The 11,021-nt window shown below is 42.2% G+C and overlaps 1 protein-coding gene across 6 annotated transcripts in view; it reads left to right on the top strand.

Moving 5' to 3' along the window:
- Nucleotides 1-4,480: 4,480 nt before the first annotated feature.
- Nucleotides 4,481-11,021, top strand: part of TET1 (tet methylcytosine dioxygenase 1) — a 98,395-nt gene continuing 91,854 nt past the window's right edge. For 4 of the 6 annotated variants that reach the window (XM_077946685.1, XM_077946684.1, XM_077946682.1 and 1 more), the window contains exons 1-2: nucleotides 4,766-5,061; nucleotides 5,274-5,327. The gene's annotated coding sequence lies outside the window, so the exon portion shown is untranslated. Of the gene's footprint in view, nucleotides 4,743-4,765; nucleotides 5,062-5,273; nucleotides 5,328-11,021 lie in introns of those variants that run through there. The other 2 variants (XM_077946683.1, XM_077946681.1) reach the window with 1 other exon arrangement.

The raw sequence follows: 11,021 nt of genomic DNA, 5'->3' as shown, positions 1-11,021 counted from the left end.
CTTCTTCTTCTTCTTCTTTTGAGACAGTCTCGTCCTGTTGCCCAGGCTGCAGTGCAGTGTCGCTATCTCAGCTCACTACAAACTCTGCCTTCTGGGTTCCAGCAATTCTCCTGCCTCAGGCTCCCGAGTAGCTGAGATTACAGGCACATGTCACTACACCCAGCCAAAGATATTTCTTTTAAGGTTATTTTAGGATATTTACAAATGTGTTTTGTTGGATATTGAAAATGAAGAGAATTTGTAGAGAGAGCTGTATAGATGGTTAGAAGTGGGGAGCAACTCAAGTTCTATATATTTTCATATTTTTTCTGTATATTAATAAACATCTTATGGTACATGCTCAAGTCAAGTTCTAACCTGCTATGCAAGCTGAGATATTTTTACCTCTTTGGGCCTCTGGAAATTATTTCATAGCTAATATTTAATTTTTTGGTAGAGATGCAGTCTCCGCTATGTAGCTTAGGCTGGCCCTGAAATCCTGGGCTTAAGTGATCCTCCAACCTTGGCCTCTCAAGTGCTTGGATTGCAAATGTGAGCCACCTGGCCTCTGCTCAGAATTTCTGACTATTCTCTCGCATCAAAACTCGCCCAGAGCTCAGACCATCAAATCACTTAGTATAGGAATTGAAACACCTGATAGAGATTACCAATCCATTCTGTGTTCAAACAAGTATAGATCTTCATGGTGAAGCATCAGTTTGATATTTGAAGTTAATGTTAGTTCTGGTCACATTCATTAACTTTCATATATAGCTAGGATGAGCCTTGGCTTTATTTATTATCTAATTTTACAGAAGAGTGCACACAGGCCTTTGATGTTTGCTTAGGTTGTCAAGTGCAATGTTGTATGGCTTCATGAGTGTTCTATACAGTGAAAACACCTGTCTTTGGGTCTTTAAAAAACAGACCTCTCACCAATATAGATATTCTGTACACCTAACCCTCTGAGCCTGGTTTCATTTTATTTTATTTTAGTGAACACACAGCTAAGGGATTGATTTTTTTTTTTTTTTTTTTTTTGAGATGGAGTCTCGTTCTGTTGCCCAGGCTGGAGTGCAGTGGCACGATCTCGGCTCACTGCAACCTTCACCTCCCAGGTTCAGGTGATCCTCCTGCTTCAGTCTCCTGAGTAGCTGGGACTATAGGTGTGCACCACCACTCCTGGCTCATTTTTGTATTTTTAGTAGAGACAGGGTTTCACCATGTTGGCCAGGCTGGTCTCGAACTCCTGACCTGAAGTGATCAACCTGCCTCAGCCTTCCAAAGTGCTAGGATTACAGGCCTGAGCCACCGCACCTGGCTGATTGATTTAAATTATACAATTATATCATAATATACCATGGCCACTTTACTAAATGTTGAACAACTAACCTGGAAAAAATGTTGATGTTTTTAAAGTTATATTCAAACATTCAAGAGAAGAGGCATAATGTGTAACTGAAATGCAAGGCACTTCAAGAAACGTAGGGCTACCCTTGTGCATAGCTGATGGGAATGTAAAACGGTGCAGCTGCTCTGGTAAACAATTTGGTAGTTCCTCAGAAAGTTAAACATAGCCTTATCATATGATCCAGCAATTCCACTCTGAGGTATATACTACTTGTATACCTACTTGTACACCTATATTCATAGCAGTAATATTCACAATCACCAAAAAGTACTAACAACCCAAATGTCTAACAACAGAATAATGGAAAAACAAAACGTGTTATGTACATACAAAGAAATATTGTTCAGCCTTCAAAATGAATGAAATTCTGATACATTCTACAACATGGATGAACCTTGTAAATATTATGCTATTAATAAGTGAAGCAAAGAGAAACAGAAAGAAAAATACTATACGAAAAATACTATATGATTCCAATTATAGGAGGTACTTAGAGTAGTCCATTTCATAGACAGAAAGTAGAATGGAAGTTAGTATGGGCTGGGGGAAGGCAAATGAGGAGTTACTGTTTAATGGGTATGGAGTTTCTGTTTACAAGGAGGAAAACGTTCTGGAAATGGAGAGGTGATAGTTGCACAGCATTGTGAATGTACTTAATGTCATTGAACAATACACTTAAAAATAGTTAAAATGGGCCAGGCATGTTGGCTCACCCCTGTAATCCCAGCACTTTGGAAGGCCAAGGTGGGTGGATCACCTGAGGTCAGGAGTTCAAGACCAGCCTGACCAAAATGGTGAAATCCCGTGTCTACTAAAAAATACAAAAAATTAGCCAGACATGATGGTGGGTGCCTGTGATCCCAGCTACTTGGAAGGCTGAGGCAGGAGAATTGCTTGAACCTGGGAGACAGAGGTTGCAGTGAGCCAAGATCGCAACCACTGCACTCCAGCCTCGGTGTGACCAAGTAAGACTCCGTCTCAAAAAAAAGTTGTTAAAATGAGGCTGGGTGCGGTGGCTTACTCCTGTAATCCCAACACTTTGGGAGGCCGAGGCGGGCGGATCACCTGAGGTCAGGAGATTGAAACCAGCCTGCCCAACATGGCGAAACCCCGTCTCTACTAAAAATACAAAAAATTAGCCAGGTGTGATGGTGCATGCCTGTAATCCCAGCTCAGGAGACTGAGGCAGGAGAATCATTTGAACCTGGGAGGCGGAGGTTGCAGTGAGCTAAGATCATGCCATTGCACCTGGGCGACAAGAGTGAAACTCTATCTCCAAACAAAAAAAAGTTAATGATAAATTTCATGTTATGTATATTTCATCACAGTTTTTTTTTTTAATCACCAAAAATGGGGGGATGTACAGCTAAAAGATTTTGTACCTATTTTCAAATCTTACTGTATTTGATGATTTTTCTGCCTGTTTCAATGCTGCTTTATTCCTCACAGAGAGCTTCTTAGAGGTAGTGTGGGCTTAGTGTGTTCAAAGTTGCACTGGTTGATGTGCATAATTCAGAGTCCAATTGGTTTTGTTACAAGTGTTGAAGGAAGAGTTGAGAACTCCATATTCTATCCATTAGGCTTTATTTTTCTTTTTTTTCTTTTCTTTTTTTTTTTTTTTTGGAGACGGAGTCTCGCTCAGCCATCTAGGCTGGAGTGCAGTGGTGCTCACTGCAACCACTGTCTCCTGGGTTCAAGCGATTCTCCTGTCTCAGCCTTCTGAGTAGATGGGATTACAGGCACCCACCATCATGCCCGGCTAATTTTTGTATTTTAGTAGAGACAGCGTTTCATGTTGGCCAGGCTGGTCTCAAACGCCTGACCTCAGATGATCCTCCTGCCTCAGCCTCCCAAAGGGTTAGGATTACAGGCATGAGCCACCGTGTCCGGCCAGTAGTTTTTTTCTTACATGAGATTGTTAAAAATGTGGGTGAGGAGTGGGTGAGTGAGAGGTAATTTAAAAGTGGAAAAACAGCGCATGCTGGACTTCACGTTCCAAAATGAAAAGCATGCTTTTGTGGCAAACTGAAAGGCTAGGAATCAAGGGTGATGAAATGCAGGCCTTCCGGCCCTCACTCTGTTCCCGATTTCTGGTTGTGGGAATCTGTTCTGAATCCAACTGCAAGTGGAAAACCCATCTTTGGCTGAGCAGCCGGGGAGGCCCTCCTGCCAATCCCCCAAATGTGCTGCTGAAACTTTGGCCCTGCAAGGCTGGAGCTAGGGCTGTCTTCCCCAGATCTATGCAGCTGTCAAGGTGGCTGTGATGGGACTGTGACTGCCCTCTGCACTGCATTTTGGCAGTGACCTTGAGACCAGCCAGCTCACCACAGCTGTCCTGCTCTGCTGCCGCTGTTGCAATGCCAGGTGGCTAAGAGGGGTGGTGGGGGGCACGGCTCCTGGTCCAGCTTTCCCAGTGTCTGGCAGGTGCCAGCTGTGGTGCCAGCTGTCCCACTGCCTACCACCCACTGTGTGTGGGGGCAGTCCAGGTGTGTGTTGGGAGATGGTGGCTTGTTCTACCCCTGGCTCAGGTCCTGATCCCTAGGAAGTGGGTGGTTCTGTCTGACCGCGAGTCTGGTGCACAGACCGGCCCCACGGACTTGCTTGGCAGGTCTGCGGATATAGATGCTCAGTGACAGTTGATCTTGGGAGACAGAAGAGCCAAAGGTATCCGTTTATCCCGAAGATATGAGTCCTAATTTTCCTTCTGGTAGGGGAGAATTTTTATTTGGAAATGAAGGTCATCAGAAATGCCCAGAGCAAGAGAGAGAAAGTCCTTTCTCTCTAGCCACTCAGAGTGGCAAGTGCATTTTGAAAACTCCTCCCCTTCTTTTTGTCCTCATCCTGTCCTTTTCCTTTTCAGTGGCTTTACTGTTATTTTTTAATTTGCCATTGTCATTGGACATTTATTGACAGAAATCAAATTGCTGTGTTTCTGGGCAAGGCGCCTGCTGCAAAGAGGTGTGGTTCCCGAGGAATGAGACATGCAGCCCAACAGCTGAGCCTACACTGTCCTCACATAACCTCCCTGCCTTAAATATCGCCAATATTTAGCCTTGCCTTATAAAGTAAAAATGCACAATACCTTCCAGAGTTTCAGCAAGCCCAAATGCCCCCCTAGGCTCAGTTATGTCTCCTGTACATTGGAGGCACAGCAGCGCACCCCTCCCCCATGCAGACCTGCTCTCGGAGCCGCCAAGAGGTTACTAATCAGGAAGGCTCTGCCATCGATCCAATGGTGGTGACCTGGGGGATTTGTGTGCATTGTTTTTGCTGAAGCCTCCTGTGATTTCGGCGCGACCAGATCCTCTGCAGCGAACTCCATGTCGCAGCTTGTGGCTGCCTGTGTCCTGTGGTGAGAGCCGAGCCGCACAGGAGATCCTTTGTCTAGGAAGGGCTAGGCTGAGAAGATCACTTTGGAGTTGCTAAGCTCTGCATTGCCATTGGCTGCACTCTTTGTGGGGCTGTTTTTGCAAAAGGCATGCCCAGCACGTCTACAGTGCTGGCAGGCCAGGGCTGCCTTTAAACACCATGATAATAATACCAAAAAGCAGTTTGCAGAACTGTTCCACTGTAGAGGCTTCCTCTGCAGAAGCAAGCAAGATGGCTACCTCGTGGGCTTCGCTGTGAAGAATGCAGAGGCTAATTAAGACAGACTTTAAGGGGAAAAAAGGGTATTTCCCTACTCAATATTTATGCAAGATTTTTTTTAGTGACTTTTAAAGTATACATTTTACATACGCTCTTTAGGTTCTGCCTAGCAAACATGTTGATGATTTTAAATGGTGTAAATAGTTTTACAGAGAAATAGCCAAAAATTTTGGGGATGTGGGAGCTGATTTTATTTCTTAAACAGAGGCTCATTTTGCAATTTGATTTTTTTTAGGTTATAAAGGAAAACAAGAGGCCCCAGAGGGAAAAGAAGCCCAAAGTTTTAAAGGTAATCAGCTGTTGATTAAATAATATTTCATTATTTTTCCATTTCATATAGTATTTTTCTGCACTTGGGTATATTTGGAGTACAGTATATGTGAATTCTCCCAGATTTTCAGTAGATGGATGAATTTCCACTCAACTAAAGTGTTTTCTCTTTTTTTTTTTGATGTGCTGCATAATGTGCATATTAGCATCCTTTATTTTCAACTCCACACAAGTCTACAGAAGGAAAAGTTTGTATGCAGAGGGTTGTGAATAAAATTTGTTTTTCTTTATAGCTCCCTTTGTAGCATCTGCATTTGTGGTGTTGCACCAGTGTGTAAACTTAAGCCCTTTAGAAGAAAGGCACTATTTGAAGTTGACATCTATGATCCATTGTGATTTTAATAGACTGTCCATTAAAGGCTATTTTAAAATGTATGATTCTTTTCCAAAGAAAAAGGTCCTTAGAGATTTTAGTTAAACTTAATGTGTAAGTCGTGGAGATCTTACAGCCAAATTATAGTTGTTTAATCTCAAATTCTCATAATATCATCTTTAATTTTGGCTTTCATGGAGCCATAAGAATATGCATGTTTTCTTTATTTTCTGTAGTTTGCCTGATGAGTATTTAGTGGTAACCTAATTCAGTTATAAGCTCACAGTCTGTGTGATGAGATTTGTACAGTGTTTAGAAGGGTTAATTTAAAAGCATATGGCATCACTAAAAGTTCAAGGCTAGCTTTAGTCTAGCAAATAGGTGCTTATGTGTTTAAGATTTCAAGTGGTGTATTGCTATTAGAAATGTAAGCAACCTTTGCAAGCCACCTTTTAAATTCATGAAGAAATACTAAGCAATAAAATGACTTGTCTTTAATTATTTTGTGTACATTTAATTTAAAATAGTTTTACCTAATCCTAGCTTTCCTTTTTTACATATAAAGTTTTAGCACTCAAAGAGGAACAACATGTTGAACTATGAATGTGGCAGAATTTTATTTCATTTGTTGCCCCAGTGTGTAACTTGAAAATGTTGACACGGAGAACCAAACCTTGCCCTGCTTTCAAATTTGCCTGACCACATTGAGTTTCTGCTTCCTGTGTATATACAGCGTTTTCATGTACCAGTTTCATCAACCAACAAGTATTTATTTAATATTTACCACACAGTCAGCAATGTGCTAGGCACTGTGAAATGAATGAAATTGCTTGACACAAATTTTCACTGGGCCTGGACAAATAGAATCATGGTTATTCTCAAGGTAAATTAAACCCTTTTCTGTTTTTCTTCTTTGTGCTGATCCATCAACTCCCTTTTTCTCCTTTTCCTTCCAACAAAGATAGAAGTTTATCATTAAAACCTCCTTCTATACTTTCTGTCTTGGCTATATCCATCTCAGGCATTTTGTGAGAAATAGTTGTAGTCTTACTCTTATAAATGGCTCTCATTTGTTGGAGTTGTCGATGGGGGTTAGCAGGAGAAAGGGATAGACTACATGGAGAAAACTAATACAGACCAAGCCTAGTATCTATATCTTCTCCTGCCTTGGCTAGGAAGTAGAATTGGACTTTGAGAATGCAATTTAATTCTATGTTTATTTTGTTAGATTGTGAGTGTCCTGTCACCTGAAATAAATTTAAAAAGTAAATATACCATGTGTTGCTTTTTGGAATCATGGTAGTGGACTCTGACTTAAAAGAAAAAGAAAAAAAGTACCTGTGGGTGGCCACATTTCATCTGCAACAGCAAGCAGAACCAAATTGTTGCTCACGTTCCTCTATAGTTAGCAATTGTTGTACAAGAGCAGGAAAATATTCTAAAAGGAAAAAAATTTCTGATGTTGGCATTTAAAAATGTTTTTCTACACTTTCTGTTAGACATAATTTTTTTCTCATCCAAAGAAAGCTTTGTTTCTCTGCTTCACAGTAGAAATGCTAAAAAAAAAAAAAACTTTTGGATTTTAGCTTGATGTGTATAAAATTCATAGAGCAAATGTAGAATATTATATAATCCTATAGGAGACATAAGAAAATGAAACCTGTGTTTGGGAAGGAGAGTGGGAGAGGAATACAACTATCAGCTTAAGGTTTTATGAGTGAGGACTTCAGCGTTCTAGGAGGATGCTTCCTGGGGGACCAGTGATGGGAATCTCACAGGTTATGATTTGATCTTCCATCATAATTTGCTGTCTTTACATTTGGCATTATTCCAGAAATTTAGTCTGCTTCCTGTGAAATCTCCTGGATCATTTACTCTTTGTCAGTGTGGATGCTGCAGGTATCCTGATTGACTTTTCATTTTCATCATGTATTAGAAAGTAGTTGGATAGGTGAAGAACATGATTCAAGAAGTTGGGTATAGAATTTGAGACTTGTTTCATCCTACACTGATCTGAACCTGATAACTACTGAATCTAGTTGTGGGGCTGAAATTGGCTGGAATGTCTTATATCCCTCTCCTCTTAAAAACATACCTATTATCCACCAGGTGTGATGACTCATCCGTGTAATCCCAGAACTTTGGGAGGCCAAGGCAGGAGGATTGCCTGAGGCCAGGAGTTTAACACCAGCCCGCAAAACATAGCAAAATCCTGTGTCTATGAAAAATTTAAAAATTAGCTGGATGCGATGGCATGCACTTGTAGTCATAGCTACTCATGAGCCTGAGGAGGGAGGATCGCTTGAGCCTAGGAGTTGGAGGCTGCAGTGAGCTATAATCACATGAGCTATATGCACTCCAGCCTTAGCGGTAGAATCAGACCTTGTCTCCAAAAAAAAAAGGAAACTATTATCCTTATTTATACCTATATTCATTCTATTGTACTTCAAAATTAAAAACTAAATAGTGATCTAAATCCTGATTAGAGATTCTTCCTGTAGCTGAAATGATAGTTCTGGCCAAAGCACTTTAAAGGCCAGAATGGGTATCAGCTAATGGTGCACCAGTGGTGGGTGGGGGTGGCTCAGCATCAGCTTCCTATTCAAACCTATTGGTGATCACTAGTTATTTGCATACATAGATGACATCTTGTTAGCAATGTTATTATTGGAAACACAAGCATTTCCTTGACTCTTGATCTAGGTAGAGATGTGGTCTAATTCCAGTCCTTGAATCATGAACTTGGCCTTTTAAGTGATGTGGTTTAGAATTCCTCTTGGAAGAAACCTTTGTGTAAATAACTTTTACTTTGCCAGGCACGGTGGCTCAAGCCTGTAATCCCAGCACTTTGGGAGGCCGAGACGGGCGGATCACGAGGTCAGGAGATGGAGACCATCCTGGCTAACACGGTGAAACCCCGTCTCTACTAAAAATACAAAAAAACTAGCCGGGCGAGGTGGCGGGCGTCTGTAGTCCCAGCTACTAGGGAGGCTGAGGCAGGAGAATGGCGTGAACCCGGGAGGTGGAGCTTGCAGTGAGCTGAGATCCGGTCACTGCACTCCAGCCTGGGTGACAGAGCAAGACTCCGTCTCAAAAAAAAAAAAAAAAAAAAAAAAAACAAAAACAAAAAAACTTTTACTTTGTGTGTGTGTGGTGGGGGCAGGTAAGTAGGAGTGTATATTCCCTTTAAGAAAGTCGATTTTGGCCGGGCGTGGTGGCTCAAGCCTGTAATCCCAGCACTTTGGGAGGCCGAGACGGGCGGATCACGAGGTCAGGAGATCGAGACCATCCTGGCTAACACAGTGAAACCCCGCCTCTACTAAAAATACAAAAAACTAGCTGGGCGAGGTGGCGGGCGCCTGTAGTCCCAGCTACTCCGGAGGCTGAGGCAGGAGAATGGCGTAAACCCGAGAGGCGGAGCTTGCAGTGAGTTGAGATCCGGCCACTGCACTCCAGCCCGGGCTACAGAGCAAGACTCCGTCTCAAAAAAAAAAAAAAAAAGAAAGTCGATTTTAAGGTGATATTAATTTTGTTAGATTGTTAGTCGTTGTCCCCAGAGAAAATCAGACAGCACAGTCGATTGGGAGTTTGAACAGAGTTTAATAAATGAATTACTTTAAATGGTGTGGGGAGGGTTAAGGAAAGAACTAAGGATGGTGAAGAAATCCAGGTCTAATGAAGCCAGAGCTATTACTAATCCTAGGCCTGAAGGGGGATGGTGACTGGGAACCAGGTAATGTAGCTCCAGCTGAGTAGAGGAAGCATGGGCTGGAACCTTTGGTAAAGAGATGCTCTTGCAAGGAGTCAAGGAGGGGGTGGGTGTGGGATAAATGCCCTGCTCTCCAGTCTCTTGCTGCTTTGACTGGTTGATCCCAATGGGGAGCCAGAGTGAAAGGGGAGACTTCTGATGCAGTACACGCTGGTCAGCCTTCTGGGACGTGTAAGAGGGTTATGGAAGGTGGAATGTAGGCCTGGAAGGGAAAACAACATGCTGAGCATGACTACTGACCACAGGGGTAGCATGGTAGGGTGAACAATAGTACTAGAACCATGATTATGTAAGATGGTAACATTAGGCAAAGATGGCTGAGGAGTATGTAAGAACTCTATACTATTTTTGCAACTCATCTGTAAATCTAAAATTATTTCAAAATAAGCATGAGCATCCTTGAGGGGATGCATTTCTACATTCTGTAATTAGTCTTTTTGGCTGGTAAGGAATATTTTCTAGCTATTTAATTATAAAATATCATCACAGTAGTATTTGGAAGAGCTGGGTGAACAAATATAAAGAAATGTCAGTGAATATTAAACCAGGAGAGTGTCTCCAGAGGCTGATTTTAGAAAGGCAAAATGGAAACTAAGGGATCTTCCTGCAGGGTTTGGCACTGACTTGTTCTTCTCTGTTTCCTTCATTCCTTGATGACGCTGATAAAGAACAAGTGGGGCTGGGCGCAGTGGCTCATGCCTGTAATCCCAACACATTGGGAGGCCGAGGCGGGCAGATCACCTGAGGTCGGGTGTTCGAGACCAGCCTGACCAACAGACAGAAACCCCCATGTCTACTAAAAATACAAAATTAGCCAGGCGCAGTGGCTCATGCCTGTAATCCCAGCTACTCGGGAGGCTGAGGTAGGAGAATCACTTGAATCCAGGAGGTGGAGGTTACAGTGAGGAAACAAGCAAAAATTGCCGAGATGATGAAGGAAAACATCATCCAGGGAAAGTTACTTAATGTTCCAATAATTTATAAATTGTTTTTATTGAATTTATTTATTTATTTGAGACAGAGTCTCAATCTGTCGCTAAGGCTGGAGTGCAGTCGTGCAATCTTGGCTCACTGCAACCTCTGCCACCTGGGTTCAAATGATTCTCCTTCCTCAGCCTACTGAGTAACTGGGATTACATGCATGTGCCACCACGCCCAGCTAATTCTTTTTTTTTTTTTTGTATTTTTAGTAGAGACGTGGTTTTGCCAGGCTGGCCAGGCTGGTCTCAAACTCCTGGCCTCAAGTGATATACCCACTTCAGCCTCCCAAAATGCTGGGATTGATTACAGGCATGAGCAACCATGCCTAGCCCATAAATTATTTTTATATATACTAGACCAGTGCTGGTTTAAAAGGACTAAATTATATGCTGGTTATGTTTGTTTGTTGTTTGTTTGTTGAGCTGAGGTCTTGCTGTGCTGCCCAAGCTGGTTTTCAGCGCCTGGGCTCAAACTATTGTCCTTTCTCATTCTCCTGAGTAGCTAGGATTACAGCTACCCTCCCCTGCTAAAATTACTAAATTAGATACAATTGAGTTACATTGTTTATTTTAAATTCTATTAAGCTATAA

This window comes from Macaca mulatta, chromosome 9 (assembly GCF_049350105.2).
Source record: "Macaca mulatta isolate MMU2019108-1 chromosome 9, T2T-MMU8v2.0, whole genome shotgun sequence".
Taxonomy (NCBI): domain Eukaryota; kingdom Metazoa; phylum Chordata; class Mammalia; order Primates; family Cercopithecidae; genus Macaca; species Macaca mulatta.
The sequence above is the reverse complement of the archived record's forward strand: the minus strand, read 5'-3'. Positions and strand labels throughout refer to the sequence as shown.